The following is a 19,906-nucleotide window of genomic DNA, read 5'->3' as shown; positions in this document are numbered from 1 at the left end:
GTTCTTTAATTTCAGTAGTACTTTTCTTTCTATAGTACTAGAGTTGGTGTAAGAATATCTCGAGGGAGCGGAGAGGATCACGCTGCTTTTTAATCGTAAGTCATTTGCTAGTGTGGAAATAATGAGAAAGCTTTCTCTAAGTTGCAGATAAAGTCCATTTTTGGAAGTGGTTGGTTTCAAGGCGAAATTGAATCCCTTTTTGAGGATAGAGATCTCTGGTTTAGTTGAGATATGATTAGATTGGTTTACAATGACTTGGTTGTCAGGTAGGGAAGGTTTGGAGTTGATGTGATAAACATATAGTGCGTTAAATTTTTTAAATTTGAGTCTTTTTGCATTGATTGAAAGTTTTTGTATAACTGTTTTGAATCATATTGTTGTCCAAAAGTTGCGAAGTTTCTTCATCTAGGATATTAGAAATATCTGTGAATAAGTCATAGCATTGAGAGTCTATTTGGTTGAGTATAAATCTTGAATGACAAATTCTTTCTCTAAGTAGAGCGAATGCTGTATTGAGGTAAATGATATTAGCCTTTTTTTGACTTAAAAAGCTGTTTTTGGCAAAGAAATTTTGGTATAACGTTGTTGTCGTGACACCTTTTTAAAAATGTCAAATGGTTCAAATACCTAGCCTTTCTACATTTTAAACTTTCAAGATTGCGTACATTTCGTTTTGTGATTTCGTTGATTCTATTCATATTATTATGATGACCTTTTTCTTGACCACTAGTATTAATAATTAAAGACTTATTTTGTATGCTAGCCAAGTAAATAATAGTTTAATATCCAACGTTTCACTAACTAATATCTGTCAGCATTTTCAAAGGAATACACTGGTAGGCGATAGAAAGTAACAAAAACTAGGAAACTAACCGACAATTCTAAAAATTATATAAAGTTATCACTGAACGTGAAACAGTGATATGATACGCGTGTCACAAGTACAACGTTTTATTTGTTGAGATATTTAATGTAATTTTCATGAAAAATTTTCAAAGATAACTAAACCAACCACATGGTTTAGGTATGTTGACGACATCTTCATCATTTGGAATCGCAAAAAGGAAGATCTAATAGATTATCTAAACAAAATTAATTGCTTCCACAACACAATCAAGTTCACATTGGAACTTGAAAAAGAAAGTAAACTTCCATTCTTGGACGTCCTTATCAAGAAACAAACTGACAATACCATCAAGCTGTCGGTATATAGAAAACCTACTAACACCGGACGCTACCTCCATTTCGACTCATGTCACCACATATCCCAGAAACTCAGCATCATCCATATGCTCAAAAAAATAACTATTCAGTGTACCACAGATCCTGGTGACCTACAAGAAGAATTAATGAAAATATCCAGAGATCTATCCCTAAATGGCTACCCTACAAGAATCATAACAAGATTCTCTTTAGTGACATAATACAGCAAAGACAACGAGATGCAACCCAGCTCTACATCAGCTCTATAACAATTCCATTTGTTAGTGCCATATCCACAAAATTAGCTCAATTAGTTCTTCTTCTAAAACCTTATAATATCAGAGTAACCTTTAAATCTATTGAGACCATACAAAAGTTTATAAGATCACCGAAAGATAACCATCCTTTCTACAAATACTCTGGAGTTTATAGCATACCTTGTTCTTGCGGTATTAATTACATCGGACAGACATCAAGCAGTTTAGAAACAAGAAGGAAGGAACACATAGGCTATGTTAGGAATAACAGACATGATATATCAGGCCTTTCTTCCCACTTTGCCTCTACCAACCATAATATTGAATGAGATATGAGTCATATGCCCTACATGGAAGAGAACTACCATTCCAGAACATTCAAAGAAGCTGCTACAGTCGTCCGTTCAACAGGTAACTTAAATAAGAATCAAGGCCTAATCTTACCAGATATATGGAAAACTCTAATCAGATCATTTAACCAAAAAGAAATGAACTTTCATGAAAATTACATTAAATATCTCAACAAATAAAACGTTGTACTTGTATCATATCACTGTTTTTCGTTCAGTGATAACTTTATATAAATTTTAGAATTGTCGGTTAGTTTCCTAGTTTTTGTTCAATCTTTAATTACTAAGAATAGAATTTATTGTCAAGTATAATATCGTTCTAATTCTATTACTCGTCTGCAGGATGGTATTTTTTCTGTCCCTAACACTTTTCTAAAAGCACTGTTCTAAAACTATATAAGTGATATTTTACTTTTAAAAGGTTCAGTTGTATTTTCTGAAATATTTTTTCTAGTTTGCTACTGTTTGAGTGAAATATTCTTTCTAGCTCCACTACTATTATAGCACTGTTATTATTATGCAAATAGTATTTTTCTAGTTTATTATATTGTTTTATTTTAATATTCCTCGAATGATACTGACGTTTTAAATATTCTTTGTCTAATCTTATTCAACAGTGCTGTTTTAATGCGAGGAAACTTCATCGGAATTTCTAACTGAAGATGAGATAGGTCTCATAATGAGAATTGTAGGGTTTCCCCTCTCAGAAACTCGAGTTTTTTTTCATTCTGCAGAACTGACAAACGGGTCGGAGAAAACAAAATTAAGAGTCGTAATGGGCTAGCCTTATGGCCTTAATCGCTTCGGCCGTAATTCCAAATGACTGACTAACGCAGTGTTTTAACTCTACCAATTCAAATATCTTTTATAATTCTCACACTGATCGAATCGTATTTTATAATATTCTTTTTAGTTCAATCATTGTTCTTGTTGTGATACGCTTACTTTTTTTTTTTTTAGTTTTATCTTAATTTTCTAATCAAAAAGTTGTTATAACCCTATTTTGTTCGTCATTATAGGCTGAATACTGAATTGAACTACTCAGCTTAGAGCATGCGTAGTTAGGATTTGAACTGACATCTTTACCAAATCAGGTAATTAGAACAAAGAAATGCAATAGAACCAACAGTCATGCATGCAGTTTTGCCATCTGTTTGCTGAGAATAAAATTGTGTCAAAGAGCTTCGTCGAGTTATGTCAAGATTCTCTTTTGAAATGTGTTAATATAGTGTTTTTTTTTAACTTTTTATGATAAGGGTAATTTCTTAAGTCATGATTCATCATTAACAATTTGCACTTCTGTTGCTCACTCATACATGCTCAATTCCCGAAACTGGGTCGGGGGGGGGAGGACTTGTCTATTAACATATTAACTACCTATACATGGTACTAGCGTACTATACAAGCTGATCAACCAACTTCTGGTATATGAGCTCAATAAAAGGTAGGAGGAACAGTAGCGCACTCAAGATTTAATCTTGGGGGGAGCCCGAATTGAGTAGACGATTTGATAATACACATTACGCATCGCATACGACCTATGACTGAGCACCTGCAATGATCGCTAATTCATAAGTAGTAGAGAAATAGAAGACACGACACAACATAAATAAAAAGAAATGAATTTTAATTAGGAAAATATTTTTGGAAAATTTTCTAGTGTTTTTTCCTTTTTCTTTGGGGGGGGGGTGCCTGGGCCCCTTGGCCCCCTTCTGGGTGCGCCACTGAGGAGGGATATGAGGATTACTATTTTTCATTAAAAATTGCAAGAAAAGATAGAATGCTAAAGACAGGAAATGAGTGATACGATGACAAGAGATCGATCTGAAAATAAATTGATGAAAACAGAAAATCTAGAAGGATGATCCTAGAGGTAAGCCTGTGTTACAACTTAAAGAATCGATTGTTGATATTAATTGTTAATTATGAGTATATTGACTAATGATTACATTGATGTTTTTAATTGCTGATCATGATGACCGACTGGTGCTGTCACATGACTAATTGTCTGAAGCTTTATTCCTTCTCAGAGGTTATTCATTAATTCGTTGTGGTTCGCACGAAGAAAGACATTGGACTGAAAATGTGTTCTGAATTAACAAAGAATGCTTATCAGAAGTCATTTAACCATTCCACTTTCTCTCTTATACTTAAAGTCAAAAGTAAGGTATACTAATAAAAAAAAAAAAAGAGAGACGGCACTACTGCATATTGCTGACAAGAAGGAAATTTGTATGTTTTCTTTGTTAAGTAGAGTTAATTAAGTAACTACGATTTCTTTATCGTAGTTACTCAATGAACCCTCCTGCAATTTACATACATTACAGGAGGGTTCATTAGACCCCCCCCGAGCTATTAAGTCCATGTATTGAAAGGTTTGTGGTGTCGCAGTTAACACTTTCACGCCTGAAGTGGCTCTTTAGAGTCGTGGGGTTCATTTCTAGTTATTGCAATCGTTACTTGGTGTTTGTTCATCATGCTGCTTTAATAGTCAGTTCAATTTCGATACTGACGTTGTAGATAGCACCAGTCAACTTGTTCCTGTTATTCTAAACTAGATGTTTTTTTTTTTTCTCTCTCATTTTCCTCGGAAGAGACTGTAAATTTTTGTAAAATTATTAAACTGGCAATGAAATAGTCTTTTAAAAAAAGTAATTCAGCACCTTGATATTGTGTGCCTCACTAGAATGAGCAGCTATGTATTTGGTGAAAGAGTTCCTGGAAAGCAAGTACGCGTGCGACCAAACTGATACGATGCAAAGGGACTGACTGGTTCAAGGTAAAGGCCGCTGACATTGAGAGCATCAGATGACCAAGCCACACGCACTATTCTGCGAATGCCTGGTCAATATAAGTGTACAGAGAACGGGTGAAGGACTGGATTGTTCCTCTCCTTCTCTGAGAATTCGACCTCCGCAGTTCTTCGTAAACACCAATAACCTGGCCACTAGAGTAATTCGTCAAAGTTGCTTTTGGTATGCATATGCATGCTCAGACGGACATGCCCATATCATACATATTCCATGGACTCAATATGTTATCTTTGACAGGCTTAATGCGGTTTCCTAGTACCCCCCTCCTCCCCTCAACCTTGTTTCCATCAGACTGGTCAATGTCACGGTCTCTTGCACCTCACTCACGCGACATGCTATAAAAACGGTTTGTATCTTGCAGAAATTGCCGACCTTGTGTTGACTAATGAACGCGGTGATCACTTCTTGTTTGTTTTTCCTTCTGTAGCGATAATATTCTAGAAGTACTCCTTCAAGACATATATCTCCCCACTGAAGCCCCTCCGGGAGTGCGTAGCATGCAACTGTGTACCCCTGAGGGCAAGTATGGTAAATGAAGACCAATTACTGCAAAAACGGAAGTCTCTATCGCTCTATAGACAAAACTGCCTATTGTCATTTAACGAAAGATTATCTGCTTACTTTCGGATACAAAATGCTTCTGGCACCTGTCTTCCTTCTCTCCCAACCACTATAGAAAAAACACGTACAAGGAAATGTATCCCCCCCCCCCATCTTCCTGTACTTATTTTTTAATGTTTGTTGTCATGACAACAATAGTTAATTTGTGCTCCGTATCTTAGCAGAAGATAAAGACGCATGCCAACACACAGCAACACCGATAAAACCAAAAACCATAAAGATAATAACACTGCCGGGCCTTAGTCTTGCTATTAAGGCTTTCATTAGTGTACGGTTACGATATTTTAATAGAAATGATTGCCCTTGAATAGCTACGAAAACGTCCTTTGCTATTTCTTGTTGTTTAATGTTAGAGAGAGAGAGAGAAAAGATTTGTTCCTTCCGGTAGGAGACAGTGGAAAAAAATTGATAGAGTGAGGAAAAAAATTTTAACGTGACAGTAGCAATCACCCTGTCCTACTGATTTAGTTCTCGCGTTACAATCCTCGTTCCCATCGTACCAATCATTCTATCACAAAGAAGAATTGCTAAGTCTAAAGATTTCACAAGATTGCTTTAGATTGAAAAATTGTCCATCTACTCTATGATCAATTGTAAAACAGGCAGTAAAAAAAAAAAAAAAAAAAAAACTCCTTAAAAAAAAAAAAACAATCTTACGAAATACTTGTTTACGTAAAGTACTATTGCAAACTAGAGAGGCGCCTTGCTGGCGTGATTTGATGAAGATTAAGACAAATACGTCAGGGTTATCTTTGAGACTTGGAACGTTAGGAGTGTGCTGGTGATAAAAAGCAACTCCGTTACATACGTATTTGTAGTTTTGTCAACATCCTGTATTCATTGATAAAGTTAAGCTGCTGCCAAAATCAAATTACAAAACTGTTATAGCAGCTTTTTTCTTTTTTTTTTTTTTCATTCGTTTATTATGCAGATTTTTTTGAAGTTAGCAAATATTGAAATATCCGAAAAACTGAATTTCACAGGTGAAATTAATATTAGAACGATATAAACCATACTTCATCATTAAAATAATGCAGTAGCGCCACCTGACGACCAACTTGAAAGGCAACTTAAAAACTAAATGGGAAAAAAAATGAAAAAAACTTAAAAAAGCAATTGATTTTTTTAAAAAAATTATGGATATCAGATATGTCACTAATAGGGAAACAAAAATTTTCGTCAAACCATCAGCTAAAAGGTAATTTTGAGAATCAATGATTCAATAGAAAAATGGCATAGGTCATATGAAACATAAAAAGTTAAAAATTACTTTTAGATTCTTATAGGAATGAGATAAGGCTTAGATTCTTTTTGAGAAGATTTTGTATGTTTGTTCTAAGACATTTTCTTCTCCTCATCAAGGATTAGGCATTGGGCCTGTTCCGACTTTGTAACATGCCTTCTTGGAGGGACCCTTCGATCTATATATTCACTTCTTTTTTGGTAGTTTCTTTCTATCCTACATAAATGCTCGTTCCATTTCGCTCTATGTTCCTTGATGTTTTTGTTTAAACTATACATATCTAAATACGATATAATTTTGTGCATCTTTTAATTGTTTAAAAGTTTCATTTTTGTCGCATGTATTTTACTCTGATCATTCCTTTTAACAGTCCATGAACCTTGTTTAAAGGAAAACTTTGCCTAGAACACACCTGAGAACTCTCCCTCCTCTCTCCATTGCGTAGTTTAGCTGTACGGTAATTAGTTATGACACTACCACAGATTAAATTTTTTTTATTTTTTTTAATGGCCAAACTTAGCATATGGTCTTCAGATTTCAAATGGGATAAAACGAAGGTCGAACGTCGTAAATTTATATACCGCTAAACTAAAGGGTGTCACAAAATTCACGCAAGATTTAAATTTAGCGCCATTTGTGCGGTAAAGTGTTGCCAACGAGAAAAAAAAAGACAGCGTGACAGCGACAGTGACAGTGCAGGGTTATTAAAAATGGAGCGCTACACGAAAGAACAACGCATTTTCATTGTTGAGCAATATTTTAAAAATAATGAAGGTTTGACAGCTACAGTTCGCAATTTTCGTACAAAATATGGTCGGAATAGTGATTTAACTTCGTTAACTGTGAAAAGATTAATTAAAAAATTCTAGGAAACTGGATCAATTAGTGATCTTATACACTCTGGCCGTCCTTCAACAAGTCGTTCAACAGAAAACATCGAAGCAGTTCGTGAGAGTGTTGCTGAGAGTCCAGGAACATCAATTCGGCACCGTGGTCTTGAATTGGGCATTTCGAGAAGCTCTCTACAGCGTATTCTCACGAAAGATTTGCATCTTTATGCTTACAAAGTTCAACTGACTCAAGAACTGAAGCCTACTGACCACACACAGCGAAGAGAGTTCGTTGAATGGATTATGGAACAACAACAAGTGGATGCTTATTTTTCGAACAAAATCATCTTCAGCGATGAGGCTCATTTTCATCTTGATGGCTTCGTTAATTGACAAAATTGTCGCATTTGGGGTTCAGAAAATCCACGAGTGATTGTTGAGAAACAAATGCATCCACAACGTGTCACTGTTTGGTGTGGATTTTGGGCTGGAGGCATCATCGGTCCATTCTTCTTCGAAAATGCGGCTGGTAAGGCAATAACAGTTAATGGTGCTCGCTATTGCGACATGATAATCCAGTTTTTTTGTGCCTAAATTGCAAGATATGGATGTGGACGACGTGGTTTCAACAAGACGGTGCCACATGCCATGCAGCCCGAGTAACAATTCAATTACTGCATGAGTCATTTCCTGGTCGTGTAATTTCCCGTTTTGGTGATCAGAATTGGTCGTCCAGATCATGTGACTTAACGCAGTTGGACTTTTTTCTTTGGGGTTTTTTGAGGTTTATGCCAACAAGCCCACGACCACCTACCTTGAAGGAGGAAATTGAGCGCTGTATCAACGAAATTCAGCCACATTTATGCAAAACGGTCATGGAACATTTCGACAAAAGAGTACGTATGTGCCAGCAAAGCCGTGGAGGCCATTTACCCGATATGCTATTCCATGCATAACCCTATACTGTATACTTTATGAATCAATAAGAAATTACAATTTTTAATTAAAAACCTGTGTTTTCTATCAAAATTACTTCTTGAGTGAATTTTGGGACACCCTATATATTAAACAAGCGCATAAAGAGCATGGCCGATCTTTCTCTAATTCTGGTTGCCAAGTATACATTACATGTGTACTTGGTAACCAGAATTAGAGAAAGATCGCATCCAAAACTAAAACATAACAATTATCAATTCATTAAAAGTTATATCAATAAATATGATTTAATTTTCTGTGTGTGTGTGTGCTCTAGTCAGGATATAATGATACGTTTATTGTACACTCTTTTCCCATCTCTTTAGTGTCCTCCCTGTAGCTCATGTTAAGCAGAACGTGAACAGAGACGATGCTAGTCGCGCCAATAGAATCATGACGTTATATTGGGCATAATAATCTCTTGTTTTCGATCTTTGTACCTTGATGATATATATGTAATAATATACAGGGTGGTTCGAAATTCCACGTACAAAATTTGAAGGGGGGGGACATCAAAATCAGCCATATTCACATAGGAAAGCATGACCGGAAACGGCACCGGAAGGTACTAGCAGGACACAAAGATACAAAAATAACACAAGGCAGTAAGTAGTGTAAAAAACTTTATTAAGTGTAACTGAACAGTTCAATAGTAATTGGGTACATAATATGGTTTCATATCAGGTATGTGAAACGAAGAACATGCGTAAAACGACGCATGTTCTTCGTACGACGTCGAAAGCTTGAATGAGGAAGCCCCAACTGCTCACCTGGAGCGCTGGCGAACAGCGACACCTATCACTTTCGGGTGGCGTTTCCGGTCATGGTCTTCGTGTCATCAGAATCAACCATATTCCTATGTGAATATGGTTGATTTTGATGTTCTTTACCTCCCCTCAAAGTTTGTACGTGGAATTTTGAACCACTCTATATATGATAATACATTGTGACATATCTAAAAAGACTTTTATCCTGAAAGATATTTATCATACAAAGAGAGAGAGAGAGAGAGAGAGAGAGAGAGAGAGAGAGTACAAAATACTGTCAGTTAAAGACACGCGTAATGAATTCCACTGATCCTTAACAAGTTTAAATCTGTCATTTGATTTGGCGTAATTAACCAGAAACTTTCATTACAGTTTATTCTTCCACAAAATTCCTCAAAAAAGCATCTTTATTTATTCAAATTAAGTGAATATTGAATCCGACATTTTTTCTTAGCCGAATAAGAAACTCAAAGATAGAAAATCTAAGAGTTTTATGCCGAATATAGAAAATTATAAAAGTTCGGCGAGTCCAAGCGTAAGCCAATAGATGGTACATGCTGGGGCAACTCGTAGTAAAGGTGGGGTCAGCTCCGATCACTGTCCTTAGTATTTTCCCATAATGTAAAACACAACTCCTAGGAGATGTATGCTGTTATACATTATGGGAGAAGGTCACTACCCAGACCGGTTTCGACCTTTTTTGAAGTCTCGTCAGTAAGTAGGTCGAAACCGGCATGAAACTCTTAGCTAGATTTTCTATCTTTGAGTTTCTTATTCGGCTAAGAAATAATGTTGGATTCAATATCCACTTAATTTGAATAAATTTACTTCGCCGAAGTGAAGCCTATTGGCTCTTTATCTCAGCATTCTTTCTTTTTTTATTTATTTATTTTTTGAAATGGCTACGATATGCGCATGTCCTGATAATCGTTAGCTGTTGTCTTTTCTCCTAATAGTCCCCTTCCACCCCCACCTTCCTCTTTTACAGTAAGGGCTAAGTGTCTGCCACGCTCTACTAATCTGGACAATTAAGCTTCATTTCTGCAGCTAACAACAGGAACTCGTACGCCATGTTTTCCTGCGGTATGTGCTAAGACTGAGAAGGGCGCTTGTTTTGATGGATTCCATCAATCGATCGAAAAAAGAAAAAAAAAAAAAGGAAAGAGGAACCCATTATCCACTCTCTTACACATTAGAGCCTTCAACTGGGTGCAAAACTCACTGAAAAGTAGTTTGTTACCAGTTAAGTGCGTCGTATCTAATTGCAAAAGATGCCTCTTTCATACTCCGTTAAGTTTCTTATGTCGCGCGTGCAAATGGCTAATTAGAGAACTAATGGTGGCTACTTGTGTTCTCTGTTGGAGCAGTGGTAGCAACGAGAGCAGTTCTTGCTTACATTTTCTACATATAACGGAAAACATCTTTACTTAATTATCTTAGTCATGTTGACTGTTTCACCTGGGAATAAAATGGGTGCTCAAATTTTTAGTTTAGTAAGGTATAGACGGGTGAGAAGGATACGGGAGGATTCAATGACAAATCAGTTTCACAATCCTGATAAAATTATTCCTGTATGAACAAATAATTCAGTTTTCAAGAGGGTCCTCCTCTAAACCAATTTAATGCAGTTGCGGATCTAAGGGAGAAGTTATACGGAGAATCGTCACCCCATAAAAATCAAAACGAAAAATCACATTTTTTCAGTTAATTACTCTATTATATATATCATGAAAATAAGTATTATTAGCGGAAAAATTTTAATTATATCATCAAAATAAGAAACTATTTATCAATCGTTCTCCCTCTGGTGATATTCATTAATTGCACTTCCTCACACAAAACAATTGAAGTCTAAATCTGAATCTAGTTTAAACTTGACTAAACAAGTTTGTTTTACTGGTGTGTAAGGAAAAGTTTGGTTTAGAAAACGCATACGAGAAATGTAACAATAATCTTAGAAATGCAGATAAATGGCAAAGATGTTAAAGTGTATGAGGAAAATAATGAGAACACTTAACAAGTGTACCTGTGGTGTAGTGGTTATCACATCCGCCTAACACGCGGAAGGTCCCAGGTTCGAGCCCTGGCAGGTACATAACCTTTTTTATTTATTTATTTTTGGTTGCTAAGCGATATCTAATTTGATATATTAGTAATTAATTAAATTTTCTACCGTTGAAAAGTATACGCTTTGATTTTCATTATTCTAATTCATTTCTTTTCGAATTATTTTCCTACGAAAAATTACTGCTAGTTTGCTATGGCGTCACTAGGGATTTCCGTAAGATCGATACTGTGTAGCTTATGATACAGACTCGAGGTTGACACCCGAAAGCTCATTAAGTACGTGCATATGGCTCTTTTATTCCAACATTAAAAGCTAGTGTAAAGTCGAATTATGTAATCAGCGTGTAGATGTAATTTACTGCTTAACTCTATATTATACACTTCTTCAACATGTTACATTACCAGAAAAAATTACGGACACATTTGCGTTTCTTTCTTTAAAGGCTACCAACTCTAGTACACAACCTCAAAATAAGAAAAAGTCATAAATATTTATTTTAGGTATAGTTACACCGAGTTATCTGCTACGGCGTAAGCTTTTTGAGGACAATGCAACGGTAAAGCGGTGGTGGCGCTGCTAGACAACAACAACAACGCAGCACATTTTTGAAGCAATTTTTGTAATACAAACATCATCAGTTTAAAAAGAAGGACCGCTAAACAATAATAATATTATTGTTTAGCAAGCAATAATAATATTATTATTTCACCGCATGCTTAGATCTCATATCTATAACGATATTTTTTTAAAAAATATTACAGATTACTTGAGTAAAACTTTTACTATACTATACGGAGCAGTGGAAAAGTTGAGAAAGACATTATAGTTCATTTAAACCATGACGGATGTCGTACGCCTGCAAGTTGGAAGGTGGGGGGAGGGGGGAGTATTTTCGAGAGCGAACAATTTAACATTAAAAGAGGGAAAGAGAAAGCAATTAGTTAAACATTTTCATAACTAGCAAAATAAATGAATGAATTTACTGGATTCTCATGAAATTTGGTAAAGAAGATCCTTGCTAAAGTTTGCACAATTCATTTACGTTTCATTGAATGAATTTTATATATAATACATCTCCATAATGGATTATATTTATACATTTCTGCGAGCAGGGCATGATGTCTAAGGTTATAATTCACAAAGATCAATGGTTCGATGCAATTAATAATTATCAGTTGCATCGAACAAGTCTTAATGAGGAAAATAATTTTTATTTCTTTTCTCGTATCATTTGAGGACACGTGACTTGCAGACTTTTGATGTCATTAAAGTCCCATTAGAAAGATGGGAGTAAGCCATCCTACCTAAACACGCAGTTGTGCATTTTCTAGCTACACACGTTATCTGTCCAGATGACAGAAGGAAATTTCGGCATGCCTGACTTATCGATCAGAACACTGATGAAGTCATCAAGCGGGTCTGTTTTGTAGGGAAGCGTGCACATATTAGTGAGTGGGACATTTGCAGCCTCCCTATAAAGGTTTCTTTATAAACAGTTAAGCTATCGCTGTAAAATATTCTCGCTTCATATATTCGTTTGTTTTATTTTTGTTTCCAGAACACAATATTCATTGTTGAAAATAGAATACGTACTGATAAGAACACTAGAGGTCGCTACACGTTACCATCTTTGTGTCACTATTTACATTGAGGTTAACCGTTATGGGAATGACCCACACTTCCTACACCCCTATATCATGACGTTTATTGCTCATATTGCGATTTTAGATATGTTCTCATCATTTTGTTGTCCACTCCCCCACTTCTCTTAAAAACGAATACAAAACAGTTTGTTCCATCTTTATTCGTGCAAACCACGATTATCAGCATTCACAAAAGTAAGCAAATAATAATAATAGTGAAGATTTCATATTCTGATGCAACTGGATATATGAGGTACTGGTAACTATTTTCACAAGCAGAGCACGGTTGACTGCTGCTCTTACTCATTGCTGTACACGCAGCGATAACCTCGTGTAATAATTTGTACCAGTCAAATAATCGTTTTTAACAATTTGATGTACATTTGTCATGTTGAGAATTTTCACACATTTACAAAAGTTTCAGGATGCAACTTAATACGTTGACACCAGTTATCGGACAAACTGTAGCATATTGTAATAGTACTGTACTTACCATGTGGTGGATCGGGATGCGACAAATCCTTATGCATGTTTTGCAGAGAAACAAAAGCTACGTAGAAGGAAAAGGATTTTTGGTTTTCAGGATATATAAGTAACCGATAAATAAAAGTTATTCTATATTTTGTTGGTAGATTTAAATCTCTAAAAAGGCGTAGGTAATTATATTTCAACCTGTATTAATTAGATACGAACTATTAGCGTATGACTGGAGCATCCGAGGAAAAGAGTAAGCATGAATACAACAAATATTGTTACAGACAAATAAACATCCGATTTATAGCCACAAATCACTTACTATATGAATTTTACCGATCAGTAAAGAGGGTTAAGTCGGATCATTTGAAATTACGAAAGAAGCAATTAGGCGATATGAGGCTAATGTATTTACTTACTGTTACAAAATAAATAATTTGTAACACGAATAGCATTTGATATTTCTACTGAAACCTCAGTAGTTTGGCAATGGGTCCAAACTAAGTGTACATGTTATTAAACTTAAATAAACAGTAGTTCCACATTTCTGTCCTTTAATTTTTATCGTTTCAAGCTTGATTTTTCTCTGTAGACAATTCACGTGCCACATTTGATTTTTTTTTTTTTTTTTTATATTTTCTGAGAATCTGTTTCTTTTCCCCCTCTTTAACATCCCTTACGCATAATATATATCCTATGTGCAGTTTTCCTGGTGTGGCAATAACCTCTGATGACGATTATTTTGATCTGATATAATCTGAGGCGTCGCGTCCAGATGAAGCAGTGACCCGCCGTTTGCCCTTTCGATTACTAGGGTTGTGGGATATCAGTTCACTCACCCCGATTTCCAACCAATAATGATTTATTTTAAAACAGTTTCATCATTGGATAAAGCATATACACCGAGTAACATATTTAATCTCATTTGTTGACAAACGCTACCCAGGATAAGCAATAATCACCGGGAAGTGTGGTGAGAATCCATGTTTGTCCTTTTGGCATGCTCCACGTGTTGCAAAGTACGAAGTCTATTCTATAGAAAAAAAAAAAAAAAAAAATAGGGGCCCCGCAAGTACACTAATGTCTTAAAAATAACGACGACCACTATTTCTGAAGATTACAACCGCAGATTCAGACGAATCAGTTTGTGGCAATTTGTATAACTGACGATTTCAAGTACAAAGCGGGTACACATTCGAATTTTCGAATCGTGCACAAAGGGGTCACGTGATAGCACTCGGGATAAAAAGCAAAAGGCTGCGCTAAGCAAATTGTGCTTGAAGGAAGCTCTTTTAGTGAAGGAATAAAGTTGCAAACTTGGATGTCTTGTAATCTTCCAAGGACATCATCTAGATGATTTTTTATTGGAAAGCGTGAAGAAGGCCGCAGAATTAGTGATATTGTCAGAGAGTTCGGAATCTCCATAGTGTTGTATCCAGGCTCTAGGCAGCGTTTCAAACCAATGAAATTGTGTTCCAGAAGTTTGCTAATAGGCCAGCCTCGCTCTACCACGGAGCACGAAATCCGATTTTTGGTTATAACTGCAAAACGTAATCGACGGCAGGTCAGCTTGCAATTCGGCTTCATTCAAGAACGGGTACGCCGATATCCTGACAAATTGTGGCAAGACGTCTCTGAAAAGTAGGCCTATACGCCCGAAGGCCTGTAGTCTGCGTCCCTTTATCCACAGCTCATTGTAGAGTACGTTTTCAATGGTGTTGTATCCATAAAAATTGGACAAGACACCAATGGGTTAATGTACTCTTTACAGATGAGTCGTTTTAATTTTCTCCGATGCTAGACGACACATGATCTGACAGGAAAGTGATACTGCTTACCATCGCGAGAATGTTCTTGAAAGCGATAGATATGGCAGTGCTATGGGTCATGGTGTGGGGAGGGATTATGTTTAATGGACGCACTGATGGAGAAAAAGACTATGACTGGTGAACGATACTGCAACGAAGTTCAACATCATGTTCAATTGTTCTGCAGGCGAAGAATTCATTTTATTCATGGCAATGCTACACCACATTGAACATGAGCAGTGGAGATACTTCTGGAGACTGAGGATATTAATCAAATCGAGTGGTCAGCATGCTCTCTAGATCTCAACCGCATAGAACACATATGGGACGCAATAGGGAGACGCACTGCTGTTCGAAATTCCCCTCCAGAAAACAAACAACGACTTATCCTATCCAACGACAAATTCCACTCCTCCTTTGTGCTCTGAAGGAGGAGTGGAGGTCGCAGTTCTGGATGGACATATTCCATACTGAAATGTCACTCCGGATAGTTTCCTGTAAGCATTGTACGAAGATGGTCTGAAAAGTTCTCGGCCATTTATTCCAGCTATGCTCCAGCACCATAATCCCATCCTAGTAGTGATTCTCAATAAGATCTACAAAATAGCCCTCTACAGCTGCAATCACCTCTTGATTCGAAGAAAAACGCTGACCAGCGAGGAATAGTTTTAGTTTTGGAAAGAGACAGAAGTCAGAGGGAGCCAAATCTGGGGAATTGGGTGGATATTCCAACAATTCATAATGCAGATCCCTTAATTTTCCCATTGCCAAAACACCTTTGCGGGCAGCTGCATTATCCTGATGAAAGATGATTTTTTCCCTTCTGAAAACCGCATCTTTTCTAACGAATTTTTTCGTCTAGTCTGGTTAAAAGATCGGAATAATATTCCCTGGTTATTGTTTTACCCTTTAGCATCCAAAAACACCGATGCCATGACCTTCCTGCTGATGGAACCGACTGTCTCTTCTTTGGCGCTGAACAAACCGGCTTCCGTCCACTGCTTTGACTGCTGTTTGGATTGTGGTGTGTAATGATGAATCCAAGTCTCATCCATAGTAATAAATCGACGCACAAAATCAGTTTTATTCTTGTTAAAACACTCCAAGCATTGTTCAGAGATTTTCATGCGAGTGGGTTTTTGATCTGCTGTGAGCAAACGCGGCAACCATCTTGCGCAAAGCTTTTGCATTTGCAATTCTTCATGCAAAATATATTCTACACGTTCTTTTGAAATGCCTATAGTCTCAGCAATTTCACACACACTTTGACTCGCCGGTCATCCAATACAATATCGTGCACTTGATCAATGATTTCTGGTGTTGTTACACTTTTTTTGGACGTCCTTCACGTGGATCATCTTCAAGGCTGGTACGGCCACATTTAAACTTGGCTGCCCATTTCTTAATTATCGAAAACGAAGGAGACGAATGCCCATAAACGTTTATGAACTTCGAATAAATTTCTTTTGGTAGTAAACCTTTTATAACCGCACGATACTTCCTTTTATCCATTTTAAGTTATACAGACAACACTTTTGCTTCAGACACCTGTATAAAACAAACTGCATGATAGAATGACTTGCAATTTCACATGGATGCTTATGACAGATGTACCAAATTAGAAAAAAATCACTTGCCGATAGTGTTGCCATCTATGGTTGAGGCTGAGAACGTTTCAGACCACCCTCGTACATTAATTCCTTAACTATGTCATTGGGAAATTTGAAACTTTTGCCAAAATCATATTGTAATTTAATTTGTACGAAATTTATAACATATTTTTTGTGTAATATAAATTTATTGCCAGCATACTAATAAATTATGTCTACATTTGGCTGTAGTCATACTTTTTTTTTCATGCAGAGGTAAAAATGTAGTTTGTCCTTAGCTTTTGGACACTAGAGTAGTATGCTTGGTACTTCCAGATAAAGATATCTGGAAGTGCCAAGTTGGATGAAGAACATAAATGACCTTTGTGTTATTAACTAATTAATTAAAGAAATTTATATCGGGAAAGTTCTCTAATCTGAAAGTTGATAACACATATCGTTTAGGTTTATTATTATTTTCTGGCCACAAAGCCCCTTTCCATATTATGTACACATATATTCATTGTAGTTGTTTAATTAAATATACTACATACAGTATACTTGAATTCTTTAGAAAGAAGAATTACATCAATTAGTAATCATAACGCAATCTTCGAAGTGGTCTCGTTAATATTCGTGGCTTTGAGCTTAAGAAGGGACACTGCCATAGATTTAGGTTTGAAAAATTTAAAAGTAAACAAACGTAATAGCTTTTAGTTGTGCATCCTGTTATTTCTTCATTTGCAACTTCAGTTTGTTTTCTGTTGTGGAATGTAAAGATGTAAAACACACACCCACACCCAGTAAGATTCGGCGTAGCGCAGTTGGAGGAACGGTGCGGCTGTGAACAACTTGAGTTCTATTCTAGAAATCATAATAGTTTAATCTTTTCATTTGAAGATGAGTCAATCGGCTCATGTCAAGGTACAGCCAAATTAACAGACAAAAATACGTTTGTGGGATGGATGGTGGAGGGGGACTTCCGCGTTCTGGGACTCGATGGAGGCGTCATATAATATTATACACAACAATACAAATACTGTAATGGACAGAAATTTATTAAAGCAACATTTGTAGAATTTTTTCCCGCATACTCTGCAAAAATGAAATCCTTTTCCCATGCTACAATACGGGCCCTTCTTCATCCAGCTGTATCGTACTAAACACAGTGCGACTGAATTTAAATTTTCAATTTAAACTTGTTCAGTAGTGTGAACTTTGAACAAGTTTTCATTTAATTAATATAATAGAAATTATATAAATTAAATGTTTACTAATAAACTTCTGTTTATTAAAGAATTTAATTAAACGGTGTAAGTTGGTAAAACTTAAATAACTTATAATTTAATAACCTATTACATAATGTCAAATACCTAGTAAGATTCAAGAGAGTTGCTTAAACATATTAATTTATATTAAAAATGTTTAACGTATTTAAATTTTAAAAAAATAAATAAAAAGATCCAACCTTATTTCAAAGCAGAATATATGTAAAACTTTCAAAGCTTCAAAATTTGACCAGAGAGCTTATGAGAATACAGTCCTCGGCATCACAGTGCCTTAGCTTGCACTGAGTGCTGCCTAGGCGTCCGTATATTCGCCTTTTGTTGGTGCTTTTGATAAAGGTCTCTTTAGAGACCACGCAGAATCCTTAAGAGAGCAAAACGCCTTATTCTTTATTCTATACCAAAGCCATTGACCATTGACGTTACTGACAGGATGGGTGAAGCACAAGTGCTTTTCATATTCCCCTTTATCTGTAATGAGAGTTATTTGGGAATGGGAGATTTGTGAGCAATTAAGCTCGCCCTCTGAGGGCAGTAGTGTTAGCTATGATCAGTTGAGAGAAGAATAGCCTTCGGTCTTTTGTGTTTGTGGTAATCAGTCTCATTGTAATTGACAGCTTGCACGATTAGTGGGTTTGAATGTGAACTTGACTTCACGAAGAATTTTTCTGCAAGATCACGAAGAAGGGAGAAGATGTATGGAGTGCTGGTTTCTCGGTGAATTTGTGAATTTCTGATGAACCACGGTGCATCCAGGATCATCCTAAGGCATTTGTTTTGGATTCTCTGTAATTTTGAAATGTTTGATCTTGAAGTGTGACTCCATGCTGGTGAGGCGTAGGTAATGACTGGACGTATTACCATCCGGTAAAGAAGCAATTTATTATGTAGGTTCAATTTGCTCTTGCGGTTGATCAATGGGTAGAGCTGAGCTATGACTTTGGAAGATATACCAAAGCAATCCTATGTCAGAGAGTTGTATTTTTCATAAGTGAACTCTCGGTCGGTGCGTAATAGTAATTATTAAAAAAATAACCATACGGCTTCATTTCGGCGATGTAAAATAAATAGAAGTAGGAGATATTAAACATGCAATCTAAAGATATGATATTTTCACTAGGTGAACTGCCTACTGTAAATTATTAATGTTAATTAATACTGTGATTATTTTCTAACTGTGTAACTACAGTATTTGCTATCTGCAAATTAATATCGTCTATACCGCTCTAAATAGTCTGAGCTATTCTACGACCACCGAAGCCCTCCATTCACTGTTAAAGAAGCCGGCAGTTACGAGATGTGTTATGCTTAAGAAATTTCTATTGTAAGATAGATAAACACAGAAAAATCCGAATGAATGAACATATTTAAAATTAAAAAAAAAAAAAAAATGCCAACTATACGAAAGTTCAATGATGCATCGGAAATTATTCGTTCACCCATTCAGTTACAATAAGAATCAAATTTAATACCCAATCAAATGTAGTTCGGTATTATAGAACAGTTCAACTTAGCATTAATTGGATATGAAAATGAAAAACAAACGTCAGCCTCGCCAACAATGACTTTCGTATTTGACATCGTCCATATGCAGCCTGATTATTATTATTAAATTGACATCCGGAGCTATCTGTGACGATCTTTATCTTTTAAATGCAAATATAAAATAAGCAAGTCACTTTGCATATTGACTATTTTTAAAGAACATTTTTGTCAACTTAATTCTTAGGATTAAATTAAAAAAATTTGACTATGTTTGCAGACCAAACTGAAATTTAGTTCATACTAAAATATTTATTAACCCACTTGTATATCCCGAAACGAATTTATCGATTCTATTCGCCAACTAGAGGGCTTTCTTTTTTTTCTAGCCTTTCTTTAGATGATTCTTAGGTTAGTCCTACTTGTCTGCACCAAAGATCGACTAATTAGGGTTAATGATCCTGTAGCTCAACAAAATCAACTGCAGAATTCACAAT

At 36.0% G+C, this 19,906-nt stretch overlaps 1 non-coding gene across 1 annotated transcript; it reads left to right on the top strand.

Annotated features, from left to right (window-relative positions):
* Positions 1-11,081: 11,081 nt before the first annotated feature.
* TRNAV-AAC (transfer RNA valine (anticodon AAC)) lies at positions 11,082-11,154 on the top strand. Its single transcript has one exon. It is a non-coding gene; the product is annotated as a tRNA-Val (tRNA).
* Positions 11,155-19,906: the final 8,752 nt, after the last annotated feature.

This window comes from Typopeltis vanoorti, chromosome 13 (assembly GCF_054136105.1).
Source record: "Typopeltis vanoorti isolate ZY-2024b chromosome 13, IOZ_Tvanoo_1.0, whole genome shotgun sequence".
NCBI lineage: Eukaryota > Metazoa > Arthropoda > Arachnida > Uropygi > Thelyphonidae > Typopeltis > Typopeltis vanoorti.
This window is presented reverse-complemented; position numbering and strand designations above follow the sequence as displayed.